This window comes from Phyllostomus discolor, chromosome 11, assembly GCF_004126475.2.
Source record: "Phyllostomus discolor isolate MPI-MPIP mPhyDis1 chromosome 11, mPhyDis1.pri.v3, whole genome shotgun sequence".
NCBI lineage: Eukaryota > Metazoa > Chordata > Mammalia > Chiroptera > Phyllostomidae > Phyllostomus > Phyllostomus discolor.
The window spans coordinates 70675893-70701478 of record NC_040913.2 but is presented as its reverse complement, the minus strand read 5'-3'; the positions used below and the strand labels follow the sequence as shown (position 1 = coordinate 70701478).

Genomic DNA, 25586 nt, shown 5'->3' with positions numbered 1-25586 from the left:
TCCCCACTGTTCCCATTGTTTGTGATGACGTCTCCCTTCCACTCTGACAACCTGAGTTTCACCTTCGGACGCTTGTGAGAAGGGGCAAGTTGGTTAACTGTCACGGAGGCGGCCAGGCTTCCATGAGGGCATTCGACTCCCACCACAAGCCCACCGCTCCCAGGAAAAGTGAAGATGGTTAACAACAGGCTGGAAATTGAACCGTGTCTTCTCATATCAAAGGTTCAGGTACTCTCCCCAGAGGAACAGACACCCACATGCCATTTATTTATTGTTTTAAGTATTTTTGATCCTCACCTGAAGGTACTTTTATTGATTTTAGAGAGAGAGAAGCATCAATGTGAGAGAAAAACATCAGATGCTTCCCATATGCACCCTGACCGGGGAGTGAACTGCAAGCTATGTATGTGTCCTGACGAAGGATCAAACCAGCAACCTTTTGGTGTACGGGATGATGCTCCAACCAACTGAGCCATGTGGCCAGGGCACAGTCACATGCCTTTTATTCTTTCACTGCCACTCCAGACACTACAGCTTATGGAACACACGGACCTGTTGGCTGCACGGTCACATTTCCCTAGATCTGAGAATCCCAGAACTAAGAGCTATCCTGGGAGCCATCCTGGGAGCCATTCCATCTCCCAAACTCCCCAAAGTCCCCTCTCTCTTCCTTAGTCTCTTCATCCATGTCATGGAGTGATCTTACCTATCCTGGAGGCACAACAGTGGTGTGGGTAAGGGCATGGATTGTGAAGTCCCTGGTTATGTGAGACCTTGGGCAAATCTGTGCCTCAGTTTCCCTCGCATATGGGAGGAGCCCTTAATAATACCAACCTCACAAGGTAATAGGAAACACTAAAGGAGAACACTGCCTACCTCTTAGTAAATGTCATCAGTGTCATTATAGAGTAATTTTAAGATTTATGAGTAACCTGAGTACAGAGAGGTACCAATGGCTCTCCAGTTGGTCTCCACCATTAATGCACTAATCCAAGTCACCATACCTTCTTCCCTGGGCTATCGTAAAAGGCTTCAGTCTCCGACTCTAGAATCCCACCTCTCCAATAGCTCTTTCATAACACTCTAGAGACACAGTCATTAATTTATATTATTCTTCTGCTTAAAAACCTTTAATATCTATCTGTTGCTTATTGGATAAAGTCCAGATTCTTGTTGCAGCCTGCAGGACTCTCCATCAGTGAATGTGCCACTTCTGGCTCCTCTCCCACCCCACTGCTCTCGTCTGCCTGGAACGGCCCTCCCATTTCGACTGCGAGAACCACCGGACATCCTTCTCCACACAACTCTCCTGCCCTCTACCTCTTCCCAACTCCATCTGTCACCGTTGACATATCTCCCCCTTCTAACATACTGAGTGGTAGAGACTGGGACAGTGTGTCCAGCATCCTTATCTTTCCCCATGCCTAGCATCATGGCTGGCACTGAGTAGATGCTCCATAAGTACCTGTGAAGTGAAGCATTTCCCCTTGCAATGGCATAGACACAGGCAGGTTCAATGTCAACACATTCTTATCACTGATACGGCCCCATAAGGGATATTTCAACTAAGTAGCCCTTCATTGACTTGGGAGTGCTCTCAGTCAGATCTACATACCAGCAAAGTGGGATTCTGACCAGAAATCTCTGAAGCCCAGGATCACACGTAAAGCTTAACATACCCTCTCTGCCCTCCCCACCCCACTCTAGGCAACCCAGAATACAAAAGGAATGTTTAATTTTTAACAGTACTCACACTCTGTTGGCATGCCAATTAACACCAGTGAATCATCTTCATTAGGTGTGATAGTGACTAGGGGAGAAAAGATTAGCTCCAACAAAATATTCTGTGCTTGTATCAAGTATCCTGGTGGCTCATGAGATTAACCTGCCTCAGATCAAATCCTCATCAAACTGGCCCTGCTCCACTGGAGACCTGTCACTAAACCTCTGGATGGTGTCAAAGAAGCAAAAACACCCAGCCAGGAAAGCAGCCAGACGTAGAGATCTGACCCAAACAATCATCACAAAATTAATTGATGTCCTCTAAAAGCAGGCGGAATTCTTTGCGATCGTAACAGCCCCTGATATAAGAAACATCCATCCGTTATAATTCCTGAGTCCCTAAGGAGATAGCAAAGATGAATCACATAGCGCACCTATTCCTAAGTAGTTTTCAGTCCAAGGAGGACCAGTTAAAAGGCTCCTTACTTGCCAGAGGTCCCCCCCCCACAGCCTTTCCCATCTCTGGCATTGGCATCTGCAGCTTTCCAGTTCTTCAGGCCAAAACCCTTGCAATCATTCTCGATTCCTTGCCTTCTCCCACATATTGATATCACAATCAATTCATGAAAAACAAAATTCAAAATACACAGAGTGTATTTTGTCACCTTTCTCGTCACCTCCATTCTGGCCCAGGCCACCTGGATAGCTACGTTAGCCTCTCAACTGGTCTCCTGCTTCCAGCCTTCCCTGCCTTCAGTCTGTTCTAAACGAAGCATCCAGGGAGACTCTTTTAAAAAGCAGATCTTATCACTCTTCTGCTCCAAATTTTCCTTGTGTCCCTCAGTCCTTAAAATGGCCTGAAGGCCCAATGTGATGTCCCCCCTGTTATTTCTCCCTCTCCTCCTCACTCTATTACAACCTGACTGGCCTCCCGTTCCTTGGACACATCAGGCACCCTCCCACCTCAGGGCCTTAGCGCAAGTCTCTGCAGAGATGTAACCCTCTTCAGGAGTCCTATGGAGAGGGCACCCTATTTAAAACTGCGACGCAATGCCACATCCCCTATCGTGGCATTCCCAATCACTACTTACGCTGCTCTTTTTTTCTTTTTTCCACAATAATTATCACCTACTAACATTTTATTGAACTTACTTATGCACTATATCTAGTATTCATTATTTGTTTCCCCCAGCTAAAATGTAAACTCAATGAAAGCATTAGTCTTTGATTTCTTCATTGATTTATCGAAGGTACAGAGAATAGTGTCTGGCATCTGATAGGCACTCAATCAATAGTTTACTAGTAAGTACTGAGAGAAGTACGTAGAAGTGAGTATGAGCATCTTTTAGAGCCAGAGACAGGAGACGAGAGATCAGGCAAGGTTCCATTGAGGAAATGACATTTGAACTAAACCTTGAAAGATGAGTAGGATTTGAACCTACAGAGCTGTCAGATGGGCATTTAAGTGGACTATGCCTTAGGGCTACAGAGGGCCTGTAGAGAAGAGTGGGATGGAAGCAGGAGACCAGTTGAGAAGAGTTAGGCACAAGGCAGGCAATGGGCAGGGACATGGTAGAGAAGTGGGTTGGAAGAAACGATTGGAACCACAGACTTGATGGCCAGGGAGAGGATCCTGTTGATAAAAGTGCTAAGATTTCTGTGATGAGTTGGAAGCATCGTTTCCCTTCAGCCACTTCCACATTATAGAAACAGAAACCGGGAATGTTTGGAAAAAATCATCAACCTTCACAAACTGACAGCCCACAGACCTTAGTCATTTTCCTTTCTGTCCTCAGACCTGCCAGCTCATTCCTGTTTAGGGGCCTGTGCTCATGCCACCTTCCCAGCCCAGGGGCCTTGCTCCTTTCCCTCCTTTTACTCCTGAAGACTAACTAAGCCCCAGCTCAACCCTTCCTTGCACTTGCACTTCCTTGCACTTCTGACCACCACCCAGTGATTCACCACCCCCACTTGTGCATGTTCACTGCACCCTCCTCTACCCCACTGAGCCCTTCCTTGTTCTCCGGTCACTTGACCCATATCTGTCTCCTCATCTACATTGCATGCAACTTTGTGGGCAACACCAGTGCCGTGGTCCTCTTTTGTGACCTCAGCACAGTTCTGAGCACGTAGGAGGAGCTGCATTAAATGTCTGTGTTTCGGGCATTCTACAGGCAGAACCAGTCTGACCCGTTGCAGCATTTGTAATGAGTGTGCCCATCACGTCCAGTTGCTAAGACACCACCTGGCATCCTCTTGAAGAAAAGAACCTTCTGAGGCAGTAGAAATTACATTCTAGTCCCACTTGAAGATGACGGGGTAGAAGGTACTGGTTAGTGTTGGTTGGCTGGTTGATTTTTAAATGTATAATATATACTGGGAAGATGCCCCTCGTTAGAGTGGGAATGAGTGTCAGCATTCACCTTAGCAGTTTCTAACTTTGAGGTTGGGATGATCCCCCCACTAAATCTTACAATTGGGTGCCCACAGCCATGAATGACACCCCCAGAGAAGAACATTCCCCTAAACTAAGACAGTATATCTTCCTTAAACTTTCCCTTAAGTCTCAGCCCCAGGTGAAAATTATAAAAGTTGACTTTACATTTGGCATGGGTTCCTATACACCCTTCCCAGGGCAACTGTGCATACCTAATTTATACACAATTTAATAATGGTTACACTCTTGCACATGAACAGTTTTGAGCTACTGAAACTTTTGTTTAGTGCTTTTATCAGCTCTGTGGGCCAAGCCCTCCCCTAATTATATATAACCTTGGCCTGAGCTGACTGGACTGAAGGAGGCGTGGCTTCAGTCACGGCTTATCTTAGTAGGCAAAACCAGAGAAGGCAGTGGTATCTGTGTTTATAATTCAACAGAAGGAAAATGCCCCCCCTTCCCAATTTTCTACTGGATGTTCCATCTGCTCTACTCAGAATATCAGGAGCAGGGCAGAAGAAAGGACCAAGAAACAGAACTCGTACCTGCCAATCCTGCACGCGCTGAATTTGCACCTGTCTCTGGAACTGACCAACAAAATCCTCGCAGCATCTAAAGAAGGTACCAAGATGTCCAGGGTGAAGCTAAATTCTTACTTCTTTGTTGCACCAGCCTCTGTTCCCATCGTTCAGGTTTCTAGCTCTCCAGAGGTACTCCAGTTTCCTCCTGAGCAAACATAACTGACCCCTCGGTTCCCTGTCCAAGTGTCACCTGCACATAAAACTTTCTGCCCAGCTTTATACTTAACACAGAGCTCCTCCTGGATCTGAGCCTTGCCTCTCCCCAGCCCCAGCCCCTCAGGTGTGATGGCTGCGGGTATAAGAACATGAAACGCTGAGGGGGCCACTAAGGAGCATGTAAACGTGTGGTTTCAGACAAGGGAATTGGTTAAAAAGAAACAGCTAATGAGCATGAATACTGAAGAGGATTCAGCACAGTATAGCACAATGGTGCTTGCAGCCCCCCCGCTGGTGATGAAAATACTAGTTGTTACCTATGTGATTTCCAATTTAAGAAGAGCAATGGGAAACAGGCTAATGATTAAGGTGTGTGGTGTCTCCACAGGCGTTTGTGGGGTTGGGGTGTGAGAAGTGGCCGAGTCAGGGCTTCGGCCCCAGGACACAGCCAGGCTGGTAGCTGGAGGAGCTCTTACTACTCCACCTGCTCTGCTGGGCAGCCAAGCTCTGGTGCCCTGAGCCAGTCAGGCCTCAGAGGGACATGCAGGAGGCCCCGCCCTGCCCCCGTGCACACATCTGCAGGGGGATGGGGCTGCTCCAAGTCTCTCCAGGTGGGAACCTACTGCCCAAGCTGCTCGAGACAAGTTCTGTGCCATGAGGATACCAAGACAGTGGACGAACGCATCATGTCCTTGAAGACGACTACTGAGCCACTAGATCAAGGGTGGCAACCGGCTATCCCCATTCACTCTGTGGAAGAGGAAATGGGTTTGGCTGCAGAAAGGGTGATTGGGTTAGCAGAATTAAATCTGAAAGTAGCATAAAGTAATATAACTTGGAGACTCATTCCTTGGAGGAGGAGAGAAGAATAATCAGTATGAGGAAAGCTATTCTCAGAGGTAGAAGTATTACCTCAACACTGTTGTTATATGTGGAATTGCACCCCCTCCCGAGAAAAAACAATTCCTATGTAAAGTCCTAACCCCAGTAGGTCCGACCATGACCTGTGTGGAGATGGGGCCTTAACAGCGGTAATAACATTAAAATGAGGTCATCAGGGTGGGCTCTAACCCGGTGAGACTGGTGTTCTCATGAAAAGGGAAATCTACACATGATCTTAGCCAAAAGGCCGAGAAGCAATGAAAAAAAGGGAAATCTGGACGCGGTAACAGTGGCACACAGAAGAAAGACACTCTGAAAAGACATCGATCAGCCAAAAAAGGAAACCTGGACCAGAGCCTTCCTCACAGCCTCAGGAGGCTGCTAACACCTCGACCCAGAACTACCAGCCTTCAGGACGACCAGACAATAAATTTCTGTTGTTTAAGCCACTCAGGATGTGGCAGTTTGTTACCACAGTCCTAGCAAGCCGACACAACTGTTAGAGATTCTCTCTACGACTGTTAAAAATCCCCAGGTATTTATAAAAGCCATCTTTTCATATCTGAAGCCCAGGAAGCCTGGTACTAATAAAGCTGCCCTCTGCTGTGCTGTGAGCTTTGATGACAAGGACTAATTTAATTCAGCACTCTGCCTGGACATAATCAATACTTGGGAAAGTCGTTTTTTTCTGTTGTTGAAAGCTCTTTAACTCCTTTTTACCAAATTCCTAAAAAAAAAAAAAAACAAAAACAAAAGGAACAAAACCACATATGTGTTTGAACACATTCAGGATTTTTACTAACGTCTGCACATAAGTGTGTGTGTTTGTGTGTAGCCAGAGAGAGAGGACGGAGAGGAGGGAGAAGAGAGATTTCCTTCCCAAGACTTTCAGTGGGTGGCAGGGAAAAACTCAGCACCATGCCACCATTACAGCTGATATCTGGTGCTATTTATAGAGCCGGCCGTAGCCATGTCAGATCTTGAAAAGAAGAAAACATCTGGGCTCATTCCCGGGGAGACGAAGAGCCCAAGTCACAACACACAGCACCGTGCAAGGCGGCATTTTCACAAAAGTTACAACTTCCATTTGCTTTTAAATGTAACCGTGTGCCTCAGAGGAACTCAGGGAACCGGAGTCCTGCACCAGGCGCGGTAAAAGAACAACACAACAGTCATTGCATTCTCAAGTTTACATCAGTTCTGAAGTAAAGGGATGCGTGGTTTCCAGAGGGCAGAGAGCACAGAGCATCTCCTCAGTCAAGAGCCTCAGAGCGGCCAGTGGCCTCCAACAATCAGTCAGGAGAGGTGGCCCCACTGACCTAAGGTCGGCAGCAGCCCTGGGGCGTGCTCAGCAGGGCGGAACTTAGAGCCAAAACCGGCCCCCAGCTCCTCACCTGATGGCAGGAGGCACCCACTCCCTGGGCCATCCCTCGGAGATGTCCTCGGGAGGGACTGAAGGAAAATATTTAAACTCACGTAACACTTGGGATATCTTCACTAAAAGAAAAAACATCACTATTTCCACAATACTTCACAGATTTAAAAAAGCAAGCGTGGCCTACTTGAAGCAAAACCAATATATTTTTTAAACTCCAGATTTTGAAAACATGCATATCAAAATTGTCTTCCAGCATACAAAAACAAAGAGTAAATTCTGCACAGCTCACCAGGGAATGCCCAGCACCCAGCCCAAGACCTGGAACAGTGCATGTCCTCAAAAGGTATTTGTGGAGAAAACAATTGTATCTGTTAAACAGCCAGCTCCATCGATGCGCTCAATGTATTATAAAATACACCCCATTCCTCAACATGTGTAGTGTGGTAGGTGAGACACCTTTGTAATGAAGCCCAGGCTTGGGGACAACTGTGTCCTAAGGGATGCATCATCCCGGGCATCTCCAGCCCCAGTGAGCACCCTCTGTGACCATTGTGTAGGATGGGCTGCTGTTTTCTTTTCAGAAACCTCTTCCTGGCCTCCCAGTTTCAACCACAAGGAGGAGGGCGGCAGGTTCCAGTCGGGCTGTGGCCCTGGCGGTGAGCGGCTAACACCGGGGTTGTCAGCATGTCTGTGGATGTCAGGGCAGAGGGCACACCCAGGCAGTCCACCTGCTGTGCGGGCACTGTCTTCACACCCGCTTCTGCCTCTTCACTCCACCACGTTTGTTTCTCTCTTCTTCTTCTAATTTTTATTGATCTTATTGGGGTGACATTGGTTAATGAAGTTATATAGGTATCAGCTGTACAATTCTATAACACATCGTCTGTATATTGTATTGCGCGTTCACCACCCCAAGTCAAGTCTCCTTCCGTCACCATTTGTCCTCCCTTTATGCTCTGCTACCTCTCCCCAACCCGTTTCCCTCTGGTCATCACCCTATTGTTGTCTGTGTCTAAGAGGGCTCCTTTTTTCCCTTTGCTTAATCCCCTCCCCTTTTTCACCCAAAACATGTGTTTCTCCCACATTGTGCAGAGAGGGATACGAGGAGCATCCATACAAAGCCACCCAGCAAGCTTCCAGGAAATCCACACCTGATCCACAGAGAAATACTGATCCACACAGGCTGCCAGATATTCTTTCCATAACTCTTACTATAATAATTAATAAAGCTTCATTGTAGGATATTTGTAAACCTCAGGAAAAAATATAAAGAGAAATACAAAATTCACCCATAATCTTACCATCCGCAGAGAATCTTTATTGGCATTTTGGCATATTTTATTCATGTTTGCATATATAGAGACAGATATATAATCCATTAGCCAGTTTGGAAGATATGTCATGTAGAGCTCAGAAGCATTGTCTCAGGTCATTAACATTCTTCAGTGCTTTCATACGGCTGCCTATACTACTCCATTGTATGGATATACCATTATTAGTTAACAGGTTCCCTGCTGTGGGGGAAAGTTGATCCAGTGTTTCAAAAAATAAATAACACCACCATGCACAATTTTGCAAGCACACATATTTCCCCACACTTCTGATTGTTTCTTTGTGATACAATCCTAGAAACAAATAAAAAAAAAAGAGTATAGAAACCCCCTAAATCAGCCTCCAGAAAGACTGCACCAATTTCAGCTCTACTAACAGGACATTTGTGTTTCCGTGACAATGCCATTTTTAACCCTCAATAATTTTATAGCTGGGAAAATGGCATCTCGTTTACATTTTAATTATCATTTTGGTTATTGTTGTTATTAAATTGTTATTGGTGATAAGTGCTTGACTGGAATCTCAATACACCACAGCCATCCCTGTAGGGTGGGCCCTCCAGTCCTCCCCCAACACAGGGAAAAACAGGCCCAGCTAAGCGGCTTGTACATAACCAACCAGGCACGGTCAGAGCCAGAGTCAGAGCCTGACTCAAAGCCCCATTTCACTGTGCTGCTTACTCACAGTGTCAAACATTTTCCATGTGTTTTCCATTGTATTCCTCTTTCTCTGAACTGTAGTAAATGTATTTTTCTGTGTAGAAAAACAGCCTAAGCATTTCGGGTGCTTTGACACGCCACACTTGTACCCAGATTGCACGTCACCCCCTAACTCACAGGCGGCAAGCACAAGGCCCGTGGGGCTGAATCCGGCCCTCCCTGTTTTGCTGGCCCAGCACCTTGCTTCTACCCAGTGGCAGCACCGAGCTCCTTGCCCCTAGTTAAGGAGCAGTTACATTTACACAATCCTAAAATTACATTCAGCTCTTTGAAGGCAACCTCGAGGCCGATGTGTCCGCACCCCCCACCCCACCCTGTGAAAATGAGTTTGACGCCCCTGCCCTAAATCCTCCTTGCCTCAGCCCAACCCAAACAACTGCCCATCTCCCCACACATGTCACGACACAGTGTCTCCCCGCTACACTGAGCAGAGTTTAAATGGCTCCACCTAAGCCTTCTTGAGATTACCCTAAATGCCCTGGAATTTAACTTAACCTTCATTGGAAAATGTCCATTCGTGGCCAAGAAGCAGTACTGAGTATCAACCGTATGGGGCCCACTAACAGACCAGCTTGAAAACACAGCTCTCACAAGGGCCCTTCTGTTGGCTCATCCATTCCTTTCCTTGTAGGAGGCAGCCTCCGTGACAATGTCACATTTAAGTGCACAACCAGGCCAGCAGCCATCCATCACAGTCACGCCTCAGAAGCCCAGGGAAATGGGTGCCCCTCCACCCTCCACGGGCGGAATCCTCTCAAAGGGTGAGCTCCCTAGGAGCTCTGCCACGGGCAGTCAGAGAACACTCCCACCCAGCACAGAGCCCTGCACTGAGAGCTGGAAGGGACGCCAGGAAGGGGGAGTTTCTTTCCTTCGAAGTCACCTGCTTGCCCAGGAATTCATGCTGCAGGAAACTTCTGCAGGATCATAAACCAGCCTGCGTCTGCCTCCAAGCTCACTCTGCAACTCGCAGCGATCATCTGCTTGATTCACCTCAGGTTAGGGAGATGGATAGGATTCTCCCACAAATCACTTGGTTAGGATGAGAAATCTATGCTCCTGCTGTTCTAAGCATTGCAGAGATTTTTGGTTCCCTTTAAATCTCTCTCAATATCATAGTTCTTGCGGCTTTCAGAGTTTCCTCCCCAAGATTTATGGTCGGAAGGCACTGCACTATTTGGCAGTGCTACATTGTTCCTCTCTGGTACTCTGACCAGCAATATTTTGGGAGGAAGCTCTTGAGCTCCGAAACTGGAGAACAGGAATTCCGACCTTTTTTTTTAATCACTCTGGGATCCCCTCTGCAGAGCTGCTCGGAATCCCTGGCCTGGCTCCTCCTCGCCCCAGCCCACGGTCAACCTGGCCCACTAACCTGGCCCATCCTGGCCCACTCTTAGAGAAAAAGCACCCCATGATGACCTTGTCTTACTTCCCATAGACCCCTGAGCATGCACCCCATTACAGATCCATGCTAGATATCTTACAGCTGGCCCTCCACTTGATCCCTACAGCAAATCTACAAGATGGGTATCATCAAGTATTTCTAAACTGGGGAAACTGAGGTTTGGAGCAGCCACACAGACTGAGCCAAATCTGTGGACATACTTTAGGTTAGATAAATTCCGGGTCCCTACATCTCTGTGCTTGCATATTCTTTATTTTATCTCAAAAAGACCACCAGGAATAAGACTGGGAGAAACGATGGGTGAGTCCCTCTTCCTCCAACAGCCCTGAACCACAAATTCCTCATTGCCTTCATCACTCCCACAAACGACCTCATTCCCTAAGTGAGAACAGCACTTTAGACTTTCTGCAATCTGAGTTCCCACTTAGAAAAACATAATGGCCCAGGGGTGCCAATCACAGGACCTATACACCCCCAGCTCTGTAGGAGGTCACGCCCCTTCCCCCTGCCGGGGCTGATCTGACAGTGCATTGATGTAAACCCTCGCAGGCTTGCTGAAGTCACCTGAGCGAATGCCCCACTTGCCCCCACCCGGCTTCATGGCCACCCTCAGACTCCCTCAGTCCCCACACAGCACAGTCTCAGGGCCAATCACCCGCCCTGCTTTTCTGCTGGGTTTGTGACCACAGATCGTTCTCCTTCTCCAAAGCCCCAAGTCATTTCCCTTCCCTGCAACCCCACTTATTCCTTGGTCTGTCTTCCTTTTGCTTTCCCCACAGACATCTGACTAGAACTGAGGAGGTGTTCTGTTTCTTCATAGCTCATGCCAGCGTTTCCCTCTTCCCAGACTGCAGGGAATGGAGAAGCCCTCCTGGGGAGATGTCTTCTCCACTTCTCCTCCTGTTGTCCTAGGACGCCGAGAGGAAGACACGGCAGAGTTCAGCCCCACCTGATGAGTTCCACGTCATGTCCAGATCTTGTGACCTTGGGTAATTCCCTTCTCTCCCCAGGACAATGTCTTAGGTAAAAAATAAAGAAAGAAGTCTTCCTGCCATTCTCTATCCCCTCCTTTCACATAGGAAGATGTAAAAAAAATCTCAAAAAAAAGAGAGAGAGAGGGGGAAAAAGTGCAGTGAGCATCCCTAAGTCCCCCAACCCCAGATCAGTAAGCTCTTGGCCCCTCACTCAAAGGACTTTTAGTAACTCCAGGCAAGTGATTTGATTTCTTCAAAATATAACTGTACAAAAAAATTGTAACTACGTGTAATAGATGTTAATTAGACTTATTATGGTGATCATTTCACAATACATTCATATATTGAATCATTATGTTGTACACCTGAAACTAATATAATATGCTTATTGTACCTCAATTTTTAAAGAGTACAGTCATACAAGAGCCACCTGGGTAGGCAGCTTCAGGTCTGTAGGAATCTGAGACTATTTTTTGAAGACTTTCAATCCATACCCTCATCTTGACCTTATTAATTCAGTCATAACTCTTCAGAATGTACAGGGCCCCTTTTACAGTGAAAAGCTCAAGTGACAGCATTGGCAGAAAACTTATAATTTTGATTTAAAGGCCCAGACTCCTCTCCATCATTGTCTCCATCCCTCTCCCCCTGGGCTCAGGGGGCATCTATTCCCACAGCCCAGGGGCCAAGGTCATTCCCCACCCCTTTCAGAGCTCTTGATCTTCCGTCCTAGACACTGAGAAAATGAAGCAATAGAAAAGAGCCTCCATGCAGATCCCCACCCATCCCACCATGCCCAGCCACCCACCTACCTGCCCTTCCCTCCCTTGGCTCTCCGTTACCAGCTACAGCCATGCCCATAGGTCCACTGGGTCCCAGCCCTGCCCTCCCTCAAGGCCATCGCTCCAGCTGGTCTCACCTCCCGCTCCTGCTCCTGCACCTTTACCTTCGTGCTCTCCTGACTGGATCATCCCCACCAGCACACAAGCATCATCCTGTTATTTTTCCCACTTCAGGGAGACATGCTTGCTTTGACCCAACATGCCCCTACAGTTAACTTTTCATTTCTTTGCACCCCTTGACAGCCACACTTCTCCCTAAAGTTGTTTACATGGTCTGTCTCCCAGTGCCTCTCTCCCATCCCACTCCAACCATCCAAACTGCTCTCGCCAGCCCACCCATGGCCTCCACGCAGCTAACACACAGTTCTCAGTCCTCATACTTCAAATGTCTGCAGTAGCTGACCCAGCTGATCACTCCCGCCTTCTTCAGAAACACTTCCCTTGGTTTCTAAGGCAGCACTCTCTCTCGGTTCACCTCTTGTCTCACGGGCTGTTTCTTCTCAGCCTCCTTTGCTGCTTCGTCTCCACGTCCGAGACTCAGAGTCAGTAAACATGGCCTACAACCCAGGTGCCTGTTTATATAAATAAAGTTTTGTTGAACACAGCCACATTCGTTCATTTATATGTTATGTAGGGCTGCTTCTGTGCTGTCTGAGCAAATTGAACAGTTATTGCAAAGACCGTATGGCCCACAAAGTTTAAAATATTTATTATACAAAGTCTAAAATATTTAGTACCTGGCTCTTTAAGAAAAAGCTTGCCAATTTCTATCCTTGATCTATAAATATTGGAGTTCCCAGAACTCAGTCTTTATACCTCCTGTGTATCTATACCACTAAGTGATCTCATCTGGTCTCATACTTTAAACTGAATCAATATAACACCAGTTCCCAAGATTTTTCTCTAGCATAGGCTTCTTCTCTGAAACCCAGACCCATAACCCAGTTGACTAGTGGGCATGTCATTTAGATGTCTGACATCTCCCCAGATAAACTCCTCCCAACATTTCCATCTCATGCCAAAAACCTTGGAAATCATCACTGAACCCTCTTTTTCCCCTTGAGACCGTGTAAACTCTCAAACCCCACATGCAACCCATCAGCAAATCTTGCTGGTTCCACCTTCAAAGCACATCCAGAATCCAACCTCTGCACACCCCTGCACCACTACCACCCTAATCCAGCCCGCTGCCCTCTCTCGCCAGGATCCGTGCCTCCTGACTGGCCTCCAGCCTCTAGCAGCCCTCCTACAGTGGCTTGCAACACATGTGGCAGCCAGAGCGATCTGTTTAAATAAGAGGCTGTGTTACACCTTTGCTCCAAACTTCCCAGTGCTTTGAGGAAGCTGCCCCTGGCCTCACTGCCACACCTGACACCTCAAGTGTCTGCAGTTTCCAGACCTCTGCTGGCCTGGACTGCTCCCCCACACACACATCGACGTGGACCACCCCCACTGCCCTCGGTCTCTGCCCCGGCCACTTTATTGATAAGGCTCCCCCCCCCCGAACATGCTCTCCCCACGCACACTCCCTACCTATCCCCTGGCCCTGCCTTGGTTTCCCGTGTCACATACCAGCCCCCCTACATGTTTACGTATTGGTTTGCCATCTGTACCCCCCACTAGAATATTATTAGCTCTGCAGGGATAGGGCCTGGGTCAGCTTGGTCCACTCCTGCCTGCATTCTACAACTTTACAACTGTGTTTCCCAAGTCTGAATATTTTGAGCAGTGAATAAATGAACACATAAAATTTCAGCCCTGGACGGTGTGGCTTACTGGGGCTGGAGTGTCATCCTGTGACCAAAAGGTCGTGGGTTCATTTCCTGTCAGGGCACATATCTAGGTTGCAGGTTTAATCCTCAGTCCGGGCGCATGGGGGAGGCAACCAATCAATGCTTCTCTCTTGCATCAATGTTTCTCTCTCTCTCTTCCTCTCTCCCTTCCTCTCTCTCTAAAACGCAATGAAAAAAGAAATGTCCTCGGGTAAGGATTAAATAAACAAATAAATAAATGGAATTTCAGAAGCTCGCGTCCCTGTTAAGGAAACGAGGAGGAAAAGAGAAGCACACTGTCTTCGTTGTGGAGAAATCGAAGAGAAGGTCACGGCTTAAAGCTGCCGTAGACTGGGAGCCAGCGGTATCCCTCACTGACCTGTCCCAAGGAATGGACAAGTGACAAGGGGACTGCTTGCCAGCAGCCCCTCGAATCTCCCTCCAGAGACTCCTGGAAGTTAGGAGGGGGCAGAACAGACAAATGGAGAGGGGCTGCTCTGGAGGCAGATGGAGCCTCATTCCCCGTCCCCTCCATGCCTCCTCCCTAGTCACCCGCTCGGACCCAGAAGGGGTGAGTGGAGAGGGGCACGGCAGACAGCGAGCCAGGCTTGGAATCTGACAGCCACCAGCCAGCCGTGTCACCCTGATGAGCCTTAACCACTCCGTGCCTCAGTTTCCTCTCTGTAAAATGGGGGTGATGGCCAGATGTTTAAAAATCTGAAAATGAAGGGTAGTCTCAGACTTCTTCTCCTTTCTTGTATGTGTCTTACCACACTTAAAGACTGTCACTTAAAAGGAGGTTCTGCTCAGCTTTTCCCATGTTCTATAAGTTGCTCCCTCATTTCCAAACATCCCTCTTGAGTTCCTCACCTTCTCCCCATTCTGCTCCCACTTTTTCCTTCCTGTCTTTTAACTCTCCCTTCTTCCTCCGACATTTGGAAAACACTAAATTCCAGGCAGGCAGGCAGGCAGGCAGGCATGGGAGGGCTGGCAGGACAGGCACCTCCAGATCCTCTCCCTCTTCCTGGAGCCCTGCAGGGCAATTTCATTGTCAGCAGGAACAAAACCACGAGGGGCAGCAAGAGACAGAGGATCCTTATGAGAACCTGCAACCCATTTCCCCCTCCCTCCCTTCACTCAGGGCACAGCCACATTGTCCCTTGCTTACAAAACAGAAGGAATTTCTGAGATGGAAGCAGAGCCTGGAAAAACGGAACACCCAAGGCACCTCCCCTGTCCTCTCCCTGACCCAGCCAAACAGTGCCTTGCCTGCCCCTGACATCCCATGCTGGCTCCTGCCTCCAGACCGCTACTCACACCAAGGACATCTCTCCTTCCACCCAAATCGCCGTCACCCTTCAGGGCTCAGGACCCGCAGCCTCCAGGAACCTCCTGAGACCACTGGTACCCTCACAGACATCCACTGTTCTCAGCACTTCCTCGGGGCTTAATGCTGGGGCTCAGCCGAATACACCCTTGCACTGGAAGTCACCTTGTGTGTGCTGCTGTCCACTGTTCACATGCCCTCCAAGGCCACCAGGGTCTACGCCCCGCCCCTCCTTCACCCAGGACCCAGAAGCCAGCAAGATCCCTTACTGATAAGGGGCTCAGGCAGTATTTGCAGGCAGAAAATCTGGCTCATTCCCTGGTGGCTTTTCTGTCAACTGCCCATATGAACTGAGGTGAGTGGTTTTGCCTTTCCCAGTATTAATGTCCTCCTCTGCAAAATGGGGGTAACAACACCTTCTCCACCCTCCTCCAAGGCTTGTGAATACAAAGCACCATACAAACACACACTATGATTAAAATAAATAAAGCAGCAAATCAGCCACTTGGCCCACAACCCTCCTCAGTCTGCCCTACCTCCAGGCTGGCCCATCCACTTTTCCCAGTTAAGCCTGTGAAAGCCGCAAGGACACACCCATCAGAGCCGCCACCTGCCCTGCCAAGGGAAGGCACCCCACAGCTCCCACGTGGCCCAGGCATACAACATGGAGCCAGCCAGCTGTGACTTCCACAGAGAGAGAGAGCAGGACTCTCAGGCTGCCTGGAGTTTACGCAACAGTGAAAACCATAACGGGAAGCAAATGCACTCCAGAAAAGCAGCCATACATGACACAGTTGGTCAGGAGACAGGACCCTGAGGGTCTCCCTGGAGAGCCTGCAGCACCCAAAGATGCTCCTGTAAACGTGACAGCTGTCAGGGCATTGATTTGGTCTTAATGACTGTGCAAACTGACAAAGGCATGGCTTCTGGGAAAGAGGGGACTACGGTCCACACTTCCTGGTGGAAACCTGCCCGCCGTCCTCAACAGCACAAGGAGCCCCACAAAACGGCCCGCTCTGGAAAGGGTGCAGGCTCTGACACCAAAGTTCCTTGTCACCTAGCTCTGCCACTCACTAGCTTTGTGAGCCTAGCCAAGTCAGAGCTGCTTGAGCCTCAACTTCCCCACTTGTGAAGTCAGCAGATGTACATGATGCATGTCCACACGCCACCTGACCACTGTAGGCGGGTGGCAGGGCCTGGCTGGGGATGTGTGTGGATGGCGGATGAGGTAGGAAGAAGGAACAAGGATGCCACAGCCCACGGGCATCATTCCCTGCACAGAGATTCTGACTATGCAACGCCGGAAGCAGGCATAGCCTTTACTGATGCCAGGTAGCCCGCGCGGCACTTCCTGCCGCATTGATCTGATCTCACCAAGTGGAATGAGAGCACCACGCATGATAGTGAGCAACACAGTGCCTGACACATTGCCATACGTATGTTCGGTGCTCAAACATTTGCAAATTGAGTAACTGAGTTAAATGGCATTTTTTCTGTTTGTAAAATAATGCCCTTGCTGTAGGAACTTTGGGAACTAGTCTAACAAAATAAAAAATCACTCATTTCTAAAACCCACAGATAACCACTGTTATTACTTTGATATGTTGTATTCTATTCTATTTCTCATGACTCTATGCATCTCTACTTTTTTACAAAATTGCACATACTCTTTTTATTTTAAATCTTTATCTACTTAATATATAGTGCTAGCATTTTCCCATATTCTTACCTATTATTCAATGTAATTTTAATAGCTTCCTTAATTTCCATTTTATAGATGAGCTATATTAGGTTTAATTAATCCCCCCACACAATGTTTTGTTTGATAAATAATGCTAAAAGAAATATCTTGATTAGAGCTATTTTGCACATCTCTAATAATTTCCTTAGAATAAATTCCTAGAAGAACAATTGCTTAGTGGCTCAAAGGGTATATTTTTGAATTATGTCTCCCATATTTGCAAATTCTCTTCCCACCAGCTCAGTATAAAAATGCCCATTTTTTCAGCACTCTTAATAACACTGGATCTTATCATTTTCAATTCTGGTAATCTGGAAGGTAGATAATTATATCTTAATTTTTAAGTTCATGTTTTAATTATTAGTGAGGTTGGACACTTTTGCATATTTTCCTGGACATTTCTGTTTCTTTGCTCTGTGTTTGCCCACTTGCCTATCAGACACAGGCTGATTTTTTTCAATCATTTTATGGACAAGAGAATCAGTCCACAGCCTACTGTGATGACCCAGTCCCCATGTTTAACAATCCCTTCCATTAAGGCATTAATGCTAATGTCCAACTCATATCCTTTTCCTGTCCCTTAAGCCCACTTACCCTCATCCTGTCTAGGAAGTGGGGGATGGACTCTTCCATCTTTCCTCTCACAGAGCGACCTTTCCTCATCAGCCAGCTTCTCCTCCGGGGAATAATTGCTCTTCAATTTTGCCCAATCTAGTGTAACTTATGAAGTCAGAGTATTACCCTTTGATGCTGTCCCCTCCCCTCCTTCCACAATCACCCTCTTCCTCCTCATCACTTCTCACCTGGACAGCAGCAAATTACTTCAGAATCAGCCTCTCTGTCCCAGGGTTGCCCCTCCCAGACCTCGCCCCCCTGCCCAAACATCACCCCCACTCTCACTTCACAACTCATCTTCTAAATGCAAATGTGACTGTATCTTTTTCTGCCTAAAACCCTTCTGCTCCTCAGTGTGGCCAGCTGGTCCCTCTCCCACCCCCCAAAACACACCTCACGTGCTTAGACGCAGCAACACCCGAGTATTACTCACAGCACTCTGACGCACCATGCTGTTTCATGCTTCTGAGTCTTGCAAATGTAGCTGTGCTCCTTCCCACCTCTCCCGCCTTTGCCTGGTGGGGTTCTACGTATTTGGCAAGTCCCTCTCAGGTGTTCCTCTCTCCAGAAGGGCTCCTCTGACCATGTCAAGTAAGGGTCACCATGTGCACCCTGCATCCAGGACATACACGGTCATGCCACTACAGCTTACTGGATTCTGGTGCACCCCATGCGCCAAGATCGAGGGCAGAAGTGTGCAGTCAGGTGAACGTCATTCAGAACAGAAAGGACACAGAGGGAGCACCCTGGGCTGGCCAGCCCACCTGACGTATTTCTGTGGGCCGTGGGGTCCTGCATTTCCACTGACAGGCTCCTATCCTTTCTCATGCTCTCCGACCCCTCCTCTCTCGTCTCCATTTTCACCAGCTCTCTGTCCTTCGAGCCTCTCTCACAGCCTGGCAGCCCACCCCTGGAACCCACTGTGTCCTCTCCTCTTTTGGCTCAGCCAGTGCCGGGACAGACAGTGTAGGTGGCTGCCCCCAGGGGCTAGTGGCCTTCCCACACCAAGTTCCTGCAAGAGAAGGACCGAGCCTATCTTGTCTTATAGACCCCCTAGTGCCTGCCTCTGTGCTGAGCACAACGGCTCAGATAGCCCTTGTAAATACAAAAAAAAAAAACCAAAAAAAAAAAAAACCAGCAGGCTTGCGGGAGTGGAAGGCTTAGGCCCTACCCTGGGCACTTGCTGCTGACCCCTAACTAGCCCATCACAAACTTCTGTGTTTTCTTCCTTTTTTTCTCAGGGACTACACATGTGAGCTTACTAATTACGCATCTATTTTGTGGGGCTCACATCACCCACTCATCTTCCTTCCTACGCGGCTCAAAGCACTGCCAGGCAAAGCCCTCCACAGTGTCTGCCCCACTCTCCCGAGTGGGAGGCCCCTGGCCGGACAGCAGCGCTCCGCTCCTCCCAAGTCCGCACCCCACAGCAAGCGGCCCCTGGCCCCGAGGAGCTCACACCTGTGCTGCAGCTCCCCTGGGCCCCTCCAACACTCCATCCAGGGGGCTCCACGCACAACACCCAGGACATGTGTCTGCCCAGAAATGAGTCAAGTCTGGCTGGAAGAAATGTAGAATTTCAGCCCCACCTTGGAGAAGCTTCTCTCAGAAATAACTACCTGTATGGAATTGAAAATTCTGTTTTGTTTTGTAAAGGTGACCGGTGAAGTGTCTTATCCGGAGCCTGTGAGTGCTGTGGGCCTCTGTCACTTCACCTATACCAAGAGGAGTCTCTCACCTTTGTGAGATTCAAATCAAACAAGGTTTTCTTTATTCGTAGCTCCCTTCCTGGTCCCCCCCGCTGTACCCCACCCCTTCCTTTTGGTTCCCGTCTCAGGCATGTGTTCCACCACCCCTGGCCTGGCAGCAGCCCATCCTCTGCCGGGCCCTCAGCGGTTCACTGTGTAAATCAGGGGAGCCGGAGTTGAGTGCGTGGTGTTAGGAATGTGCACTCAATAAATACTGCTTAACTGCAGGTGGCCCCGTCTCTGCCATTTGGTTCGAGAAAAATTGGGAGCCCAGAAAAACCAAATGATCTCTTTGATTTGGAAGCAAGGGGAAAGAATGAGCTACAAAGCAAACAACACCGACTTGGGAGATGGAGGACCTTGATTCTGGTCCCGGCTCTGCCAGCGGGTCAGTGCTCGAGGACGCCAAGGACTGTTACCTCTTTGGGCCTCATTTGCCCCATCTGGAAATGAAAGGTTAGATTTGATGAGAGATCCCCAAGCTCTAGGCAGGACCTGCCAGTCAAGGCAGCAGCCTGGAGAGCAGCGCAGGGGGGACGTGTCCCCACTCGTCCCCCGGGACTGTGAGTCTCAGCCACTCTGGTACCCCCCAGTGAAGGGGAGGGTTCAGAGAAATAAAAAAGGACCCTCATTGGAGAGGGAGGACTCCCTGGACTAGACAGCCCCTGCCACCCACCCCTCCTAGCCCTCTGCCTTCTCCTCCAGCTGAATCTCCTGCCTATCCATTTCCTAAGGATCATCCCAGAGGCTCCACAACCTTCCTTTTTAACAACTCTTGCTGATGGAAAATTCTTCCTCATACCTAATCTAAGTCCATCTGCTGCAATTTCTGTCTATTTTCTCTCGTTCAATCCTTACTGGAGATGGAGAACAGCTGGTCGCCATCCTCCATATAACATCCCCTCCTAAACCAGAATCAGTTATTACATCACCCCGCAGCCTGTTTCTCTGCTGGTATAACATCCACCATTCCTTCTGACCTGCCTCCATGGATTCTGGCTCAGAAAGCACCCCTGAGCGCCGTGGCCTGCATGGGAGGATGCTCGGCGAGCTCCAGCTCCTTCTGGAGCTGTGGCATCCCCAGCTGGAGGTAGGACTCGAGTGACAAAATCCAGAGAGTAGGTCAGACAGAGCAGAAACGGCTCAACCAGTCCAAGCCCCTAGCTTTCAGCGAACTGAAAGACAGAGCAAGGAACTACAGCAACCAAGGTCAAACCTGAGGGACCATGCTCCAGTGGCTGGACCCCAAATATTGCCACCACAATGCAACAAGAGGCTGCAGTACCTTCTTGACATGGGATGAGCAGGATTAGCCTGAACCGAAAAGCAAAGGGCCGCGGTTGCTCAGACACTTCCCATCCAAACTGTCTTTCCAACCCCACTAGCAGATATCTGAAACTTCACTATGAACGTCTCTGATATCTACTAAGAACTCAAATATCTCTGTTAGTGGCAACAGTGCTAACAATTCACACCTTAGTATCAATAAGTAGCTTTTATCCTTTCCATCCCCTGATAGGGAAATGTAGGGGTGAGAAGAGAATAAAGGACAAAGAAACTGGGAAAATGACAGACAGATTTCACTGCCTGCTAATGTTTTCAAGGTCAGTCCTGCACATGGGGGCTAAGGGTGGGCGGGACAGTGCAGCAGTGAAGGTTTTGCCTGGTGGGAAATTCTTGCATCTGACAGCCCCGTGCTTAGAAACATCTCCCCTGCCTGGCTTGCGGAGGGGAGTTGCACCTCCCCAGGTGTTCCTGTGAGGTCTGCGTGGAGCTGAACATGGTGAAAGAATTACCTCATTGCTCCCACAGGGCCCGCCCAACGAGCATCCCAGAATTCCTGACTCCCCCTGGTTAACTGTTTCAGATATGAGGTGAGCAGGGTGTCTAAATGAAATCGCAACCTCTAGGGTACCCTTCAGTGGCAGGAAGAGAGAGCCAGAAGAGAAGGAAGAAAGGGAGATATATTTGAGATTAAGTGTGATTGTTCAGGTTACCTGCTCCCATAGCTCCCAAGTGGGGAGGGAGAAAGAAGTATGGAATAGTGAATCAGGTGAACTATTTACTAATTCTTTTGGCTATGAAATTTCCCTCAGTGAAGAATGAACAGAGCTTATGACATTTCAGAGCTTATATTTCAAAACAGCCTTCACCCCGTCTTGAATAAACAGAAGTTCCATGCTCCAGCCTCCTCGCCTTTCAGGGGCGCTCCAGGCTACTTCCAACCCGCAGGCTCGCACGCCCTTCCCCGGGACAACTAGGGAGGCCACACATCCACCAGAGAAAAAGAAGACATGTCAACAGCGTTTACAAAAACACCTAACACAATAAATGTGCTTATTTGATTTCTCCCAAGCCACAAAATTAAATTTTAAAGTAGAAGTCTAAAAGGCTCTTTTCTGATAAAAATTCTAATATGTTTTCAATCCCATTTTATGGGACAGTTTTCTTTAACAGCAGTATCAGCACAAAATGACAAGATCAAAGCAGGGTGGCAAAGAGATTATTTACCGATGTGTTTGTGATGAAGGACATGACAGGAGGGAGACGGGATGGGGGCGGGGGGCGGGTAGTAAGGAAGGGACTTTTACTTGCCAGGTAAATCAGCCAGGACTTGTGAAAACAGAAAGAGGCAACCCCTTCAGAGCACAGTGGTTAAATGAGAGAAATCCTAGCTGGCCAGTTGTTGGGAGGAGAAAATGCTGGGTCTATGGATGACGCCTCTCCAGGGTCCAGGCTAAAGCGACCATGTCTGATGAAATAACAACTAACAAATTTAACTTCCTGAGCACTAATTGGGCCCTACATACACAAGCAGGTGCTCGCTTCACAGCAACTAATCAGCCTAGCACCAGCCCCAGCGATTACACTCTCCAACCTGGATCGTGGCAGGGGGGCTGGATCTGGGTGTCATGCCCCACCACGCAAGGTGAGGTTGCAATGATAGTATTTTGCATTTTGTCGATTATTCTTCAGCTCCTAATATGCTTTTTTTAGTCTGAAGTTGTTATTTTAATGATCTCTGTTCCAAATGGGGAACTAAAGGGAAGAGAAATGAGGGGGAGGGAGAGGGAGGCAAAGCAAGCGCTCCAGCGTGTCCCACTTGTACTTCAAGGCTCCCTCTGCTCCCTGCCCCCAGCCTGCCTTTTTCCTCTCTGCATGAGTCACCATTCAGAGGCTGCTTTAAAAAACCTTACTTTTAATGTCCTCTATCACAACAGAAACCTAGCAGATCAGCTTCAACGAAAGGGACCCCAACTTCATTACCTGTTCCTGGTTCTAAACACCCCCTCAGACTCAAAGTATTTTCTAGTTTTATCACTGTCTTCATGAAAGCCAAGGTGTCCCCTTTCAAAGTCCCCCACCTGCTGGGTGCAGCCTGTCCTAGGATCCCTGGGTGTCACGTGCCCTAGACAGACCACAGAACAGAAGGTTTGGGGCCGGTTATAGCAGGCAGCCAACGAAGGTCCATAGTCCACCCCTGGCTCCTGAACACAAAGGCGTTATAATTTGTGGGGCTGCGAGTTTGTTTTGTTTACTGTCAAACAACATGTGCAGAAGAGAAAGCTGACTGTATCTTGGCAAAAAAAAAAAAATAGTCAGGCAGCTGTTTTTTCAATCATTGTGGGTAGAGCTTCGACAATAACAACTCCCACCCAAGATAGCTGCCTGAACGAGGTGGAGGAAAACCTGTTGTAGAGGTTAAAGAAAATAGGAATTAAAAAGTGAAAGTGATGTGTGCAGCCCGAGAATGGAGGCTGTCACCTGCACCCAGTGGGAAGGGTGACACGGGGAAAGGTGTTGCTAGAGGATCCCTCCCAGAAAGTTCACTTGCTGCCAGGACTGGGGGTCAAATTCCCCAGTTCAGGTCTAGGATAGAAACCAGAGTCAGAAAGTTCACCTGAATTCCCCCAAAGCCTTAGGGACTTGTAAGATCAACCCTGGACTGGGAGCTCCTGGGTATCAGCAGGTCAGAGGACATCCCCAGGGGAGTGATGTGGGGCATTCAAATAGGAAGTTCCTTCCAGACCAAGCACGTTACCTTCTCCCCCATGGGTACGCTGCTTCCTAGGAGGCACACCTCCGGGAAAGGAGTTTCCCCCAGGGCCAAAAGTGGGTCTGAGAGCAAGTGAGGCCTGCTGGTCCCACAGTTAGAGCACACTAGGGGACTCCCAGGCTGAACCAGTTGCCTGCCTTGATGAGCTTTTCCACTTGAAGAGTAGTCATCAGAAGCAGTGTCGCTGGTGGCTCCAGCAACTTGTGGGCCACAAGGGTACCATACCTGTGCACCTAAACAGAGCCAGCCCCCAGGAACCCGCCCCTCCCACCAGCCTCCGCCTCCCAGAGAGGCTGCTTGCTTACCACAGAATAGCCCTGGTCTAATAAGGGTAGAAACACAGGATAAAATTTAGCTCCATCCCCCTCATTTCAGCACACACCGAACCTGAAAAGTCTTCCAGAGTTTTCGAGAGCTAATCAATTAAGACATTCCTTCTCCTCTGAGAACTGTTTTGTTGGCCTCCCCCCAAGTTGTGTGACACCCAGATGCCCACACCCCAGGAAATTTCCCCTTCGAAATGAAATGAACTGAGACAGAGTGGGCAAGGTGTAAGAGGCAGGAAAGAGACAGAAGTTTGAGAAGGACTCAAGTTGAAGGTCACAACAGTTGGGAGAAGGCAGGTGAAGGTAAAAGGTAATGGAAAGGGGGCAGACCTTATGGCGGAAAACCCAGCCAACCAATCACGTTTCTCAGAATCAGCCTCCCAATGATGGGTCCACCAGCAGGCAGCACACTCAGAGGTCCAACTCTCTTTCACCCAACTAACCTGAATCGACACCCCAACCCTGCGGGCACCCTAGCCCAAGACCAGACCTATTTCCACAGACGTGAGCGCAGCTAATTGAGAGAGTAGTAAACAAACCCAGTTAAGGCAGCGCAGAAGTTTTCCAAATTGTCAGCTTGTTTTCCTCCCAACAAAAGACGGTGATTTCCCACCTTTGCCACATTTCCTCCCCTAAACTTTTCTTTCTGCATTCCCTCTACATATGCTAAACTGCGAGCCACCGAGCGTGGAAGCGCGGGAGCAGCACCCCGGGGACGCAGGCAAGAGTACCTTTTCCGCGGAGCAGAGGGGCTGGTGCCCGGAGGCTCGCTGCCCTGCCGAGCCGTGGAAGGATGCTGCCGGGATGGAGCACGCTGAGGATTACGCGTTCCTGTTTCTGCGACCAGACCTTTCAGCAGCTCCGACCAACTGTGCTAGCGATGCACTTAGCAATTATCTGCTGGCGCCGACGCCCCGCCCTCTGCTCTTGCGATTGGCTCTCCAGTCCCGGGCAGGACTGCATTGGTTTCAACCGACCTCACTCATTGCTTTGGCTCCTACTATTATCTAAGCCATCAAAGGGAATAATTCCATGTTTCATTGACAACCTGTAAGGCTGTCCTCCGGCCGGTGTGGGGGCAGGACTGGGAGTCCAGTGGAGGGAGGACGACGGAGTAAAAAAAGTGGAGGGTGGGGGAGAGAGAGAGCTGGAGAAGCGGTGGGGAGAGAGGGAGAGAGGGAGGGAGAGAGGGAGGGAGGGAGAGAGGAAGAGAGAGAGATGGAGAGAGAGAGAGAGAGAGAGAGAGAGAGAGAGAGAGAGAGAGAGAGAGAGAGAGAGAGAGAGAGAGAGATGGAGCTATCAAGCAATCAGATTCTTGCTCCAGCATTTTAACTTCCACAATAAGAGTCCATAGCAACAATTTTCTGGCCTTATTCCCGCCCCCCCCCCCCCCCCAACTGGTGCATGTTCCTGAGGGCACAGAGAAATATAACAGCGGGGTTTTGCCTGTGTCAGACTAGGTCTGGGAAGCAAAGCAAGGTAAGAGCTGAAGGAATATAGGGGTATTGTTCCTGGGGCCACCCTGGAGGGCATGTCAAGGTCATTTTAGACTATTTAGGGGGACATATTATGCAT

The 25586-nt window shown here is 48.8% G+C and overlaps 1 protein-coding gene across 2 annotated transcripts in view; it reads right to left on the bottom strand.

The window, feature by feature from the left end:
* Positions 1 to 25038, bottom strand: part of ZMAT4 (zinc finger matrin-type 4) — a 317747-nt gene extending 292709 nt beyond the window's left edge. The window contains exon 1 of one of the 2 annotated variants that reach the window (XM_036011575.1): positions 24743 to 25038. The gene's annotated coding sequence lies outside the window, so the exon portion shown is untranslated. The remainder of the gene's footprint in view (positions 1 to 24742) is intronic. The other variant, XM_028527005.2, reaches the window with a different exon arrangement.
* Positions 25039 to 25586: the final 548 nt, after the last annotated feature.